The following is a 12,512-nucleotide window of genomic DNA, read 5'->3' on the forward strand; positions in this document are numbered from 1 at the left end:
TCCCTCCCTTTAAAAATGTAAGATGTTTTGGGTGGTTATAAAATAGAATAAATACAAACTAACACTAGTAAAAAAGGGCCTTTGGTCAGGCACCTTTGGTCCCGGCCGTGTCGGCCGGGATCTAAAGACTGGCCACGTCGCCCTGTAAACGCTACAGCGTACGGCACCCATAGGTCCCGGTTCGTAAAGACCCAAAGATCCCGGCTCGTATACCAAACCGCGACTAAAGGGTTTTGCGCCATGCGGCGTCTGCGGCACCCCCTTTAATCCCGGTGCGTATTTCCAACCGCGACCTAAAGTCAAACGTCCAGTTTCCCGCGGAGCCCGATCACGTGTCGCCATTATTGGCCGCGTCGAAACCGAGCGTCGGCATGGAATCCGAGCTGCCGGCGCCGGTGCAGCCAGTCACTGTTCATCTTCCTCTTCACATTGCTTTGTAAGCTCACCATTTTCTTCACAATTGCCACACACACTCTCTCCATCCGGCCTTCTCTCCTCATCCACTAGTTGCAACATGCCACATACTGTTCATCCGACCCTCTCTTCGTCGATGGAGCACCTCGTGCGCGACCGGCTCGTCGGACACGGGTGTACTACATCAAGCCCGAAGGGATGGAGGTGGCGTTCAAGGTCACGGTCACGCTCCGTGCAAGAATGGTGGAGAAGTGGACCCGGCTCGTCGGACACGGGTGTACCTCTTCTCCACGGGCTTCTTCGCCGCCGGCCTCTTCTCCACGGGCTTCTTCGCCGCAGGCTTCTTCTCGGCCTTGGGCACCTTCGCGGCTGGCTCCGGCGCCTACTCCTCCTCCACGGGCTTCTTCGCCGCCGGCTTCTTCTCGGCCTTGGGCGCCTTCGCGGCTGGCTCCGGCGCCGGCTCCTCCTCCACGGGCTTCTTATTATAATGTATTTGATAATAATAATAAACTAATAAATACATAATTATTTCATATTCAAATCACTCACATTTTTCTAATAATAAATCATATATTATTTGTCCAATGCAGGTTTACAGATTTCAAGATATTAATTATTTGGCAATATTATATGAATAATGCATATATTATTTGATAATAATAATAATAAATTAATTAATACATAATTATTTTATATTCATATCACTAACATTTTCTAATAATAAATCATATATTATTTGTCCAAAATGTGATACAATGGTGTAAGAGTTAACAGAATTGTGACACAATGGTATAAGAGTAAATAGAATTGATATGATAGTATTTACAACAAGGTACAATCACATTTGCGGGAGGGCAGCAGGAAAGAACCAAGAAGTTAAACGTGCTGAGGGTGGAGTAGTGTGCGGATGGGTGACCGACCGAGAAGTGATGACCAAATCTATAAGTGTAATTAGTATTAAAAATGATCCAAGTGAGAGAGTAACAAGTCAAAGAAAAAAGAAAATGAAATTAAAAAATGAAAAACATAATTAGCCCCGGTTGGTAACTGGGCTACGACTAAAGGAACCCCTTTTAGTGCCGTCTAATTTGTCACGGTTGGCCAACCAGGACCAAAGGCCCTTAAGGTGCGGGACTGAAGGCCCTGTCCATAATAGTGTAAAGTGAGTAAACCTACATACTTGGAATAGATTAGATACAAACAAAAGTGGGTGAACAAAGAAAGTACTTCAACATCTTATATTTTCAAATGAAGGGAGTAATACTCAAAATTTTGTGAATGGTAAAACTAGATGAAATCTCTTATGGGGGCAATGATTTCAATGCGACCTTGCCTCCTATGGGAGGCCATGTGAGACAATGTCTTTTAGCGATGAAAGTACTGCATGTACCACTCCCTCTACCTCCCCCAACGTGTAAAATTAAAACGACGAAACAAACCCTTTTGGCAAACTTCAGCACAAAATAACCATGTCTAAAGAATATTTGAAAATCTAACCCAATTTTATAGCACCTACGGGCCCTTTGCTTGGCGCCGAGGGCTTGAGAGCTACCCTCCTGCCAGCATGGACCATCCGACCGTAGTGCTCGGTAGGTAATCATGCGCTACCCCCATCTAGCATAGCTCGAGGATTTGAGAGGGGGAAAGACGAAACAGGAGCCACGGCTGCCACCATCTATTGAATATATAAGCAAATATTCATATGAAATAATCCGTACAAGTAATTGATAAATCATGACTATGAAAATAAAAGATAAACTAATCATGCAGACTAGTAAGGTAGATGAATAGATCACATGTAAACAAGACAAACCGATCGAATCTACCACAGAAACTAGAAGAAGAGACTCTAACAGAAACTGAAAGAGAAACGACAAGATCACATACTTCGCAGCAGCATCATTGTCACCCATGTTGAGGTTGTCGAAGAAGTCGCTGAGATCCGGGAAGAAGTTTCGGTGTGGAGGAACTCGTCGTCCGATGATGACGTCGTGATGCCAGTAGTCGCGCCGGAGCGCTCCCCAAAAACCTGATTGCCCCTCACCCGTACAGGTTCACAAGAGGCAGAGTTCCGGAGGCCTACTGTCCCGGTAGTCGGTGCACGCCGACGGACGGGATGAGGAAGACGAAGGCGGCGGCGCAATGAACTGGAAATAGGTAGTCACGTAATTTCCCAAACAGCAAAAAGATAAGCTCGGCTCGGCGAGATTCCCGCAACCCGTGGCGAGGCGGGCGGCGGAGGAGGAGGAGTGCGCGAGGGCTCTCTCTCCTCTCACTCACTTACTAGGACTAGAACAGCCCACCTTATATACCACTCCAACTCTCTCCCAACTAGCAATGTGAGACTAAACTTTAGCCCCCACCAGTGCTGTCACTGATTTTTGGAATGGACCATGTGAGTTTCAGAATTTAATAATAGGCCATGGGCCAAAGGCCAAATGCCCCAAATTCCAGCACCATCTTTATCTACCTCTATGTTCTTATGCAGGACTCGGAGCAACTAATGCATGCGGGCTGAGCTGTCTCGGCCTTAAGCCAGCCAATAACGTAGCGCCTAGCACTCGAAGCAAATATGTTTGAGAAAACATATTCTGTCACATTTTCTATCCAGCATTCCATGAAGTTTAACATTCACAAACCACACGGTTAAATACATAATTGCAAATTTTTGGTGATACACTTTTAGCATATTCAATAAAATATTACTAGTAGTTTATAAAAAAATACAATTATCAAAAAAACTTAATACCACATGTTTCTTTTCTTAGATAAAAAGCTTAAGAACATCTCCAACAGAGACTCAAAACTAGGGCCACGCCCAAAAAAACAATTTTTTTACGGCGCGACAGTGCTCCAATAGAGGCCCAACAATGCGTCGACGCCGTTAACTTTTGCAGCACGACAAAAAAACGTAGGCCACACATATATATACGGCACCTACTTGCGCGCAGCCCACTGGCCGCTGAAATTTTCCTACCCACCGCTACCTCCCCGCCACCACAACCCATTCGCTTTGCTCGCAGATCTAGCCGGTCCCCGCCTCTGCTGACTCTCGGCGATCCTTTTCCCGCCGACTCGAAGATGCCTTCCCATGTTGCTGACCGAAAATTTTGCAGTGAAAATCACCGACGGTGGTGAGAGCTGCTGGCTGGGGACCTTTGATTCGATGAAGGAAGCTACACGCGTACGTTGCCGCCACGTGGAGGTTCGACCAGCCGTTTTGGGACATGAATTTTCCGAAAATTTGGTCGCGGGCTTAGGCGGAGATGTTGGTGCTGTAGCCGTAGCTTGCTTCGCTGGATGAACATTAGCGCCACCAAAGGGCGCAACAGCGGCTCTCCGTTGCGGAGAAAAGCGCTATAGCTGACTGGAGGAGACTCCACCCCTTAGGGATGGAGTATGAAAACAACTTCTATGCGTAGAAGAAGGCGGAGAGGAGGACGACGGGGTTGGCAAAGATGGAGTCTTTCGTGGAGGCGCAGTATGCTGATCCATCGACTATGGGTTCCGATAATTGGCTCGATGTGCTCGACACAACGGAAGAGAACACCAACAACATCAAAGATCTCTTCAACTGAGATTAGGTTCTAGTTCGTGTTTCGTGTCTATTATCTGTTTTAGTATGAGTGTGTTGATGAACTAGTGTGTTTGTGCTTGCTGATTTGTTTTGTTGAAAAGTAGTGTCAAGGATCAATTTCAGTATATTTGTGCTGCCCAAAAGTACAACATCTGCATTCTTTTGGACATCTGAATCGACAACATGGACCGTATAAAAAGTGAAATGCAGTCTTTCGCGGAGGCATATTGCGCCTACCCTAACTCGTTTGGGACTGAAAGCGGCACCGCATTTCTCCGCTGCAGTTGGAGATGCTGTAATACGGACAGGTAAAATCTGAAAATTATGGAGTTATACGGAGTATATAACAGGAGTGACCGTATAAAAAGAACACTCAACCCTCTGTCCCATTTCTCCTCGCCGCCGGCGAAAAGGAAGCTCACGCCCCTGCCTCCCTGCTGCTGGCCTCGACGTATTCTCCCTCCCGGAAGCTGTCCTCGACGACTTCCGATCGAGCAAACCGACCACGAGCCCCACCGCCCCGCCGAGGTCCGGCGCCCCCTCATCTGCATCCCCACCGCTCCGACTACGACGAGTCATTCTACACTCACCTGCCTTCCCACGGTCCCGTAGAGGTCCGGCGCCCCCTCATCTGCGTCCTCACCGGCGCCCCGGCGTGGTCCTGCGCCCCCTCCCCGCTCTCCCCGCTCGCCTGGCGAGCATGCCGAGGCACCGAAGGAGGCGCGGACATAGTCTTCACCGGATTCGCGGCCACGGCTACCATGCGTTCGAGGGCTCCACGGAGCCAGCCTCCTCCGGCGGTATAAACAACTCTCTGCTTCCTGATTTCATGCATTTCGTATCTGCCTCTTCCATGGTGTCTCTCTAAACGATATTTTAGTGATAACATCAACACAATTCTTGTTGTTATAGGTGTCTCTGGTTTTGTTAGCTTCAAAACATGTTAACTTAATTGTCCCTGGTTATACTCATCTTCAAAGGGGCACAGCCTGTTTTGCTGCCACATCTTCTCTTATCCTAAATCCTTCTGTCCCGATGGCAGGCAGGGTGACGTTTGCTTCTGAAGAAAATGGATTATCTAAAATTGGAGTTAGTTGTATTTTGTTTCTAGTCAATGATGCAAAGGAGATTCAACAAATTTCCTGCTTCTTCTAAAGCAGTTCTGGAACTCCTGGAGGTTAGTTATATTTTGTTTGCTCCCACTGTTTCTACTATTTATGAAAATTCGCAGCAAGCTTATGATCATATTTGTGCTGTAAATGGTGCAGATAAAAAGTTCTATTGACGCAATATGGAACATAGATGTTCTTCCAAAGCCATACCTGTCCTCAGTGCACAGGGAAGAAAAATCTATCCGGGACTTACTTGACTGTCTTTCCCTAGCACTTGGATTTCAGGTAAATGGTTGCTTGCCCATTTATGTTCTGATATAACCCGCCTCCAAATTAGTATGCCTGGGTGCTTATGCTACATATTCCACCATGGAAGGTTCAAAACATTTTCTCTTTAACGCGATTAAGGGGGACATACAAAAAACACATAATATCGATTGTGTTGCGGTAGGAGGTGTACCCATCTGTCTGTAGGCTGCTCTTAATACACTCTTAGATTTGCTAAGTTGTTACATTTAGGCTACACTCGAGAGAAGTAGCTTTTAGGCACCCGAGAGGGGTAGATTTACCCTAGGGTCATTTCTTGTCAAGACGATGTCGACTCGAGTGATAAATAAGTGAAGCTCGGAAGGTTGATCTTGTGATTTGGAGCCTTACCTGCAGCCTCCCTGCTATTGTTTCGTTAGGCTCCAAATCAACAAGACTTAAATTAGTTGTATCTCCCTTTCAAATTTTTAGATTTTATAAATTGACGAGGCGTGAATTACCAGAAGGCGGATAAGGGCCCTTTTTTTTACTTTTTGAAGCATACACCTACTTAAGCATAAACTAAAGACATAACAAAAAAAAGTACAGATTTAAATAGTTAAGAGAAGCCCCCGCATCTTCCATTAGTATCCCAAAGGCTCCTGGTTCCGCAAGAGATAGAGGCATCTTGCGTGCCCTCAGGCAATCTTGTTACCGCCAGTGAAGTTTTCCAGCGGTGCCATGATTCCGATATTGATGTCAACGGTAGCATTCATGCAAGAGTGAAGAATTGCAATACTGAAGCACCAACAAAAATTAACAAGAACTAGAATGAGAGTGAATTGCTTGTGATCACGCAAGTTTCACGAGTGGAGGCAATTTAGTCATGTTCGATCATAATGATAACGATGTATATTGCGATGTTTAACTAACATTATCCAACTCGGGGGAATACATGTTCTGACACACGGGACGAAGCACAAGATTGATGAATGACCCTTATAAGGACTAAACGTGGTACTTGTATCATGTAAAGAGTACAAAGGTACCCTTCCAGGGAGTAAAGAAGAGAAGTACAACATAGTATATTCTTACCTTTATTGATGATTCCCGCTGATATCTAGAGCCTGATCATAGTTTGAAGACTGAAATTAATTAACATGTCAACAATTCCTTATGTAGTCAGATCAATTAGTGAGGCAGTAATTAGACTGCAAAGAATATCGTGATTCATAACACGCCTGGTCTTACTTAATCAGGTCAACTATACATAAACATCAATGCTACCCAACAATAAAATCTCAGTACAATATTTGGAATATAGTGAAGACAAAATAAGGAATCTCATTACAATCCTGACGTAGAGTCTCAAGCCTTGTTGTATTCCTCCTGTAGTAGTCTCAAACCTCGTGCATATGAAGTCACAACAAGTCACAACAAGCGAGGAGACCAGGATCGATCGAACTGAGTCTCCTTCCTTTTTTTTTCTTTTTTGCATGGCGGAGTCAACTTCACTCAAAACAACTCATCCTCTTTGCTCAACCTGTCTCTAGTGTACAGGCCGAGCATCACCTGCTAGGTCGATCGATTGAAGCTAGTATTTTTTTTCTCTCTTAACAAAAGTGCTCGCCCAAATATGCAGTTGATTGATCACCACTTCATGGTTAATCGATATCCTCACATACCAGAAAAATTCAGATATTTCTTTCAGAAAAAAAAAAGAATTGTTGAGCTAGTTAATCAACTAAACGGTTAATTACCAACTCTTGGGAATTCCAGCAAGAGTTTGGCTCTTTTTTTTTGGATATTAAGATCATAGATCAAAATAATGCACATATAGAATTCAACTACCATCACATCTTCACAAGCATAATCAGAGAGGAATGCAAGTTAATTACAAACTTCTGGCAAAGGAGGTAATTACCACACTATTACAAGTTCTGGTATCAACATTACAAGAATGATGTCACAGTTCAACTACTAATGAATATTACAAGATCTGGAACACTAGCACAGCAGCAGCAGCACCGCAAGGAGCCGGAACAGAGAGGGTGTAGATGCCCATTTGCCTCCTTTGTGCATGGTTGCAACTGCACAAATGACAATAATGAATTGAGCCGTCTGGTTCGAGCTGCAACACATTAAAGAAGGTAGTACCCTTCTAGGGAGTAATACAACGCTGTAGATTCTCACCTTTATTGATGATCCCCATTAATATTTAGAGCCTGATCAAAGTGTGAAGACTGAAAGGAATTTGCCTGTTAATAATTCCATACGTAGTCAGTGGTGAGACAATAATTAGACTCCAAGGAATATCGATATTTCACGTACTTGTGTTGTTAGTTAATCAGGTCAACTATACTGAAACATTAACACTAGTCAACATTAAAATCTCTGTTCAATATTTGAAATAAAGCGAGATAAAAACAGCTTAGCTATACCTGGTGGAGCTCAGCTTTTTTGTCGTGTGCACTTTTATGATCCTTTTCCTTTGTCTGTTCCTCCTCAATAGCAGTGGTGACATCGTCTTCAGTAGCATTGCCAAATACTGCATCAATATCAGCAGCACTGATTTTCTGAGCAGAAACTTTTGGATCTTGGGCCATGCATTTCGTTAATTCTCTCTGGAAATAAAGATGGTTATCAGTAAGGACACAACATGAGAAAATAAGCATGAACAAGCCCAATCCAGACAGAAACAAACCCATAGCAGTGATCTCGCAAGCGTCAGGATGACTTGTCGGTAATCCAAGACAGAACGCTCGACAAAGGTAAGCCATTCCTCCTGGATTTCAAAAATAATCATGGCAGACTGCAATGCACAGCTCAATTGTTAGACAAGAGCTGGATGAAATCAACTATCGTGCAGAATAAGTACTCACAAAGGAGGAAATACTAAGAGCATCTCCAGTCGCGTCCCCCAAACCGTCCCCCAAAGGGATTTGGGGCGCGCCGGACAAAAAAACGTTCCCAGCCGCGCGCCCCAAAGCCCTTTTTTGTCCGGCGCGCCCCGATACGGTGTCCGGCGCCCCGAGCCCGTCCCCGTCCCACAGGGGACGCTCCGGGGACGCCGGACACAACGAAAAGCGAGGCCAACCGACGCGGGCCCGACGCGTCAGTGGCACGGAAGGCTAAAACCCTGTCGCCTACCTTTGGTCAAGCGACGTTAATGGCGTCCCTGTTTTCCCAGGCGACGCAGGGACGCGTCTCGTCGTGCATGGCCGCGTGGCCGTCCGCGCCGGAGTTATTGCGTGCAACCACCCGCTGCCGCCGCTGTTTTAAGACGCCCTCCAGTTATCGCCGCTCATCATAATCCTTCTCGTCGCCGCCGCCTCCCCTTCCCGGATCCTCTCCTCGCCGCTCAAAAAATGTCGAGCTCGTCCTCCCGCAAGATCGCCGCGGCGAACGGCTTCGGCCGCGGCAGCCTCACCGTGGCGGAGGCGTGGGCGCCGTACCACGCCCGGTATCCGGTCCCGCCGGACGTGCGGCCGCCAGGCAGCGGCGGCTGGAAGATGGCCGTGAACGGCATTGGCATCCCGCCGCCGCCGAAGCCAGACACGCAGCAATGGCGGGACGCCATCAAGGCCCGTCGGGCTCAACTCACCGCCGAGGAGCGGGCGGATCCGACATGGGCGGCCAAGGACAACGACGACTGGTGGACGACGTACTTCAAGGCCAAGTACGACGTCGAGATGCACAGCACCGACGGGCTCATCGGCGGGCCCAACAGCTGGAACGGGGAAGGCCGCGCCTCGTTGCGGGGCGTTCGGGCGCACCCTCGAGAACGTCATCCGCGGCCTCCGCAACGGCGCTCCGCGGCCGGGAGATGCCGTCGTCGCCGCCGCCGTCTCCTCAATGGCAGCCGAGGAGGACGACGTACTCGTCCTCCTCGCACTCTTCTTCCTCGGGGCCGGCGCGATCGACGCCGTCGTCGTCGTACCGGTCGGCGCCGTATACCGTTCCCAAACGGGAGGCCAAGGAGGAGCCGGCGACGCCCGTCAACACGAGGCGTGGCGGTAGCGGCAGCGGGCGGTAGCAAGGGAGGCGCGGCGGCGCCCTCCTCATCCCGAAGCCGGAGGTGAAGGAGGAGCCGGAGGAAGCGTCGCGAGCGGCGGCTGCCGGCGGAGTACGAGCGGCAGCAGCGGCTCATCGCCGGCAGCGACGACCCCGAGGACTTCCCGGGGCTGCGGGCGGCGTTCCCGGCGTCCATGGACGACAAGGACGCCCGGAGGGGCAACCTGGACGCGGCGATCGCCATGTCCATCCGCGACTCCGGCAAGCCGGCCGGTGGACCTCACCGACGACGGCGAGGCAGGACCAAGCGGCTTGGTGAAGGACGAGCCCGTGGACGAGCCCGTCGACGAGCGCGTCAAGCGAGGAGGTCGTCACCGACGAGATGTACAACTTCCAGCGAGTACTACGACGCCTCCGGCCGCCGCAAGTGGTTCTAGATTAGGTTTAGTTTTAAAGTTAGTCAAATTTCGTTCGAATCTATGTAAGTTTGGACGAATCTAATCGAATCTAGTCAAGTTTAAAATTTGCGAAATTTTGTTTGGGGGACGCGACTGGGAGCGACGTCCCCCAAACGCGGCACGAACGAAACACGTCCCCCAAACGCTCAATCCGGCGCGGTTTGGGGGACGGTTTGGGGGACGCGGCTGGAGATGCTCTAATAAGTCCAAATTTACCTTAGTGCCAGATGTATCTGTAGGCAACTTCGTCAACTTTTTCTTGATGATCCCGAGAAATTTAATTCCTGTCTTGCATTTCTCTTCCCTCATTTCAGCAAACGGCTTCGGTGCTACTATCTTTGTGTTAGGTCCACAGAACATCCATTTGAATATATCCTTCCTTGGTTTGAAGCGCATGATGTCATGCTGGTCGGGGTCTTGACCAAAAGTTACACCGCCAAAAGAACCATCGCCCTCTAGCACGTCTTTAGGGTCTAAAACCGACTTAAGCCTTGGGAAGACTTCCTTCTTGTGTTTGCTGCACAAGTGATCCAGCAACGAAGCAGTGTCGATGTGCTTCATGGAATCATTACAAAAGGGGCAAACCCAGAACCTCCAAGACTTGTGTTCCTTTAAAAAGCTTAGCGCAGCCGATAGGGTGAATGTAGCAGGCGAGGACGGGTCGACCTTGTTGTATTCCTCCTGGAGAGTCTCGAGCCTCACGCTCATGAAGTCGCTGCGCCTCTCGGCGGTCATGGAATTGTTCCAGTAATCTTCGGCCAACCCAAGGATCTTAACAACCAGTTCTCGCAACACCCCGGAGAGCGAGACCAGCCTCGCGCTAGGATCAGCCCCGCTGATGGATCCAGGAGGGATGCAATCTTCATCGGGGTCGTGGGGAATCTTCAGGTCGAGCGCCCGGCTGCACTCTCTTTCCGCGGCGTCGTACTCACCAAGGAGGAACAATAGTTTTGCACGGAAGGCAGCGATCGAGGCCGAGTTGGGGAAGCTCTGTGCTGCACGGTCCACGGAGGCAAGCGGACGTCGCAGGCAAGCCCTCTTGTCGCTGGCCGCTTCAAGGCCACGGAAGAACTGCAGGTCCATGTATGCCTCGAGGAGCTGCGCCCGAGCCGAGCCCGGGAAGCACTCAGCGACGTGCTTGGCATGCGGTCGTGCCGCGTGCGCGCCGTCGCTCCTGAAGATGTGGAGCACACGATCGACTTCGGCAGCGATCCTCAGAAGGTCGAGGGCTCTCTGCGCCCTGGCCCTAGCCCATATCAACCTCTGGTCCATGCTGGTGGCCTCGGGGCCGTACAAGCCGTACGCCAAATTGTGCTTGGCCGGGTCGACGGGGGCAGAGATGGCCAGCGCGCGGCCATACTCGACCTCCGCCTCGCGGTGCAGGGATGACTGTGCGAGGGTGTCGCCGAGCGCGGTGGCGATGTCGACGCAATGGGGGACGAGCCGCTTGGCGGTGGAGAGCCTGCTGCGGGCGGAGTTGAGGTGCGCGTCGGCCATGTCCTGCTCCGCGCTGGCAGCGGCGTCCCTACGGGCGCGAACGGCGGCGGCAAGGTGGAGAACCCCCGCAAGGCGTTGCGCGAGAGCCGATGTCGGATGGTCGACAGCGAGCGCGTCGGCTCGCTGCAGCGCGGCGGCGTGTTGGCCCTGGTTGTCCTGCAGCAGCACCTCCCTGGCCACCTTCCTCACGTTTACGGCGCCAGATTTTCCCATCGACAGAGACGCCCTAAAGTGTGGAGGAAGAGAGCTTCGTCTACTACAAATTAACCGGAGACGGCGGTAGGAATTCTCGGCGAGATACCGAGATCGAACGAAGGGCCTCGTTGCGGCGGCTACTGTTGCTTGCGTTTAGAATAGACACTACACGACTAAACTAGGTAACTTAGGGAGCTTTGAGATTGGTGCATCAGGTGACGTGGCACGATCTGGGAAGGGGCATCAGATGGTAGGAAGTGAGGCCCGGTCCCATAGAATTTTTATCCCTGCCCTAGGCCCATCAATCCATCGATCGAACCAAAAGCTAGCTCTGTCCCCGTTTCCAATCTTGCACGCCATCGCCGCCTGGAACATATCCTCACCTTCACGATCACGAGATAGCTTGAACTCCAGCTCTTTCCAAGGCCACAGGGTCCCAACCCTTTCAAATCAGTGCCAAGCGCTTCATTGGTCATCTTGAAATTAAGAATCATGAGGTCACCATACTGAGTAGTTGATGCACACCTGCTTCCATGCGACCAAACAGTTGCCGCCCTTTGTATCCTCTGATTCAAGCCAAGAGAATGATCTTCAGATTTTTGTTGATGCACTTGAACACCCATAGTGGTAAATCGAGTGAGAGCATGTGCTACATGGCGACTGCTGATATAACAGACTTCGCCAAAATCGACCGATCACTCTGAGTTAGCAGCCAAGTTTTCCATGTGGCCAATCTTCTGGCAATTTTATCAATTAACCCTTGAAGCTCTGCTTTAGTCAGGGAGGTGTGTGATAGCGGCAGGCCCAAATAAGAACAAGGGAAGATGCGGCGATAGCAGCAGACCCAAATCAATTTCGCCACAAGAAATGGGGGCAATAGAGCATTTTTTAAAATTGCAGACTTGACCAAACAAATCAAATAAAGCCTTTGCCGCTTAGAGGTGATCTTGTAGCTGGCACTGAAGCTTAGGGGTTGATCATCTACTCTTGCCATTTTCA

This window comes from Lolium rigidum, chromosome 1 (genome assembly GCF_022539505.1).
Source record: "Lolium rigidum isolate FL_2022 chromosome 1, APGP_CSIRO_Lrig_0.1, whole genome shotgun sequence".
NCBI classification, from domain to species: domain Eukaryota; kingdom Viridiplantae; phylum Streptophyta; class Magnoliopsida; order Poales; family Poaceae; genus Lolium; species Lolium rigidum.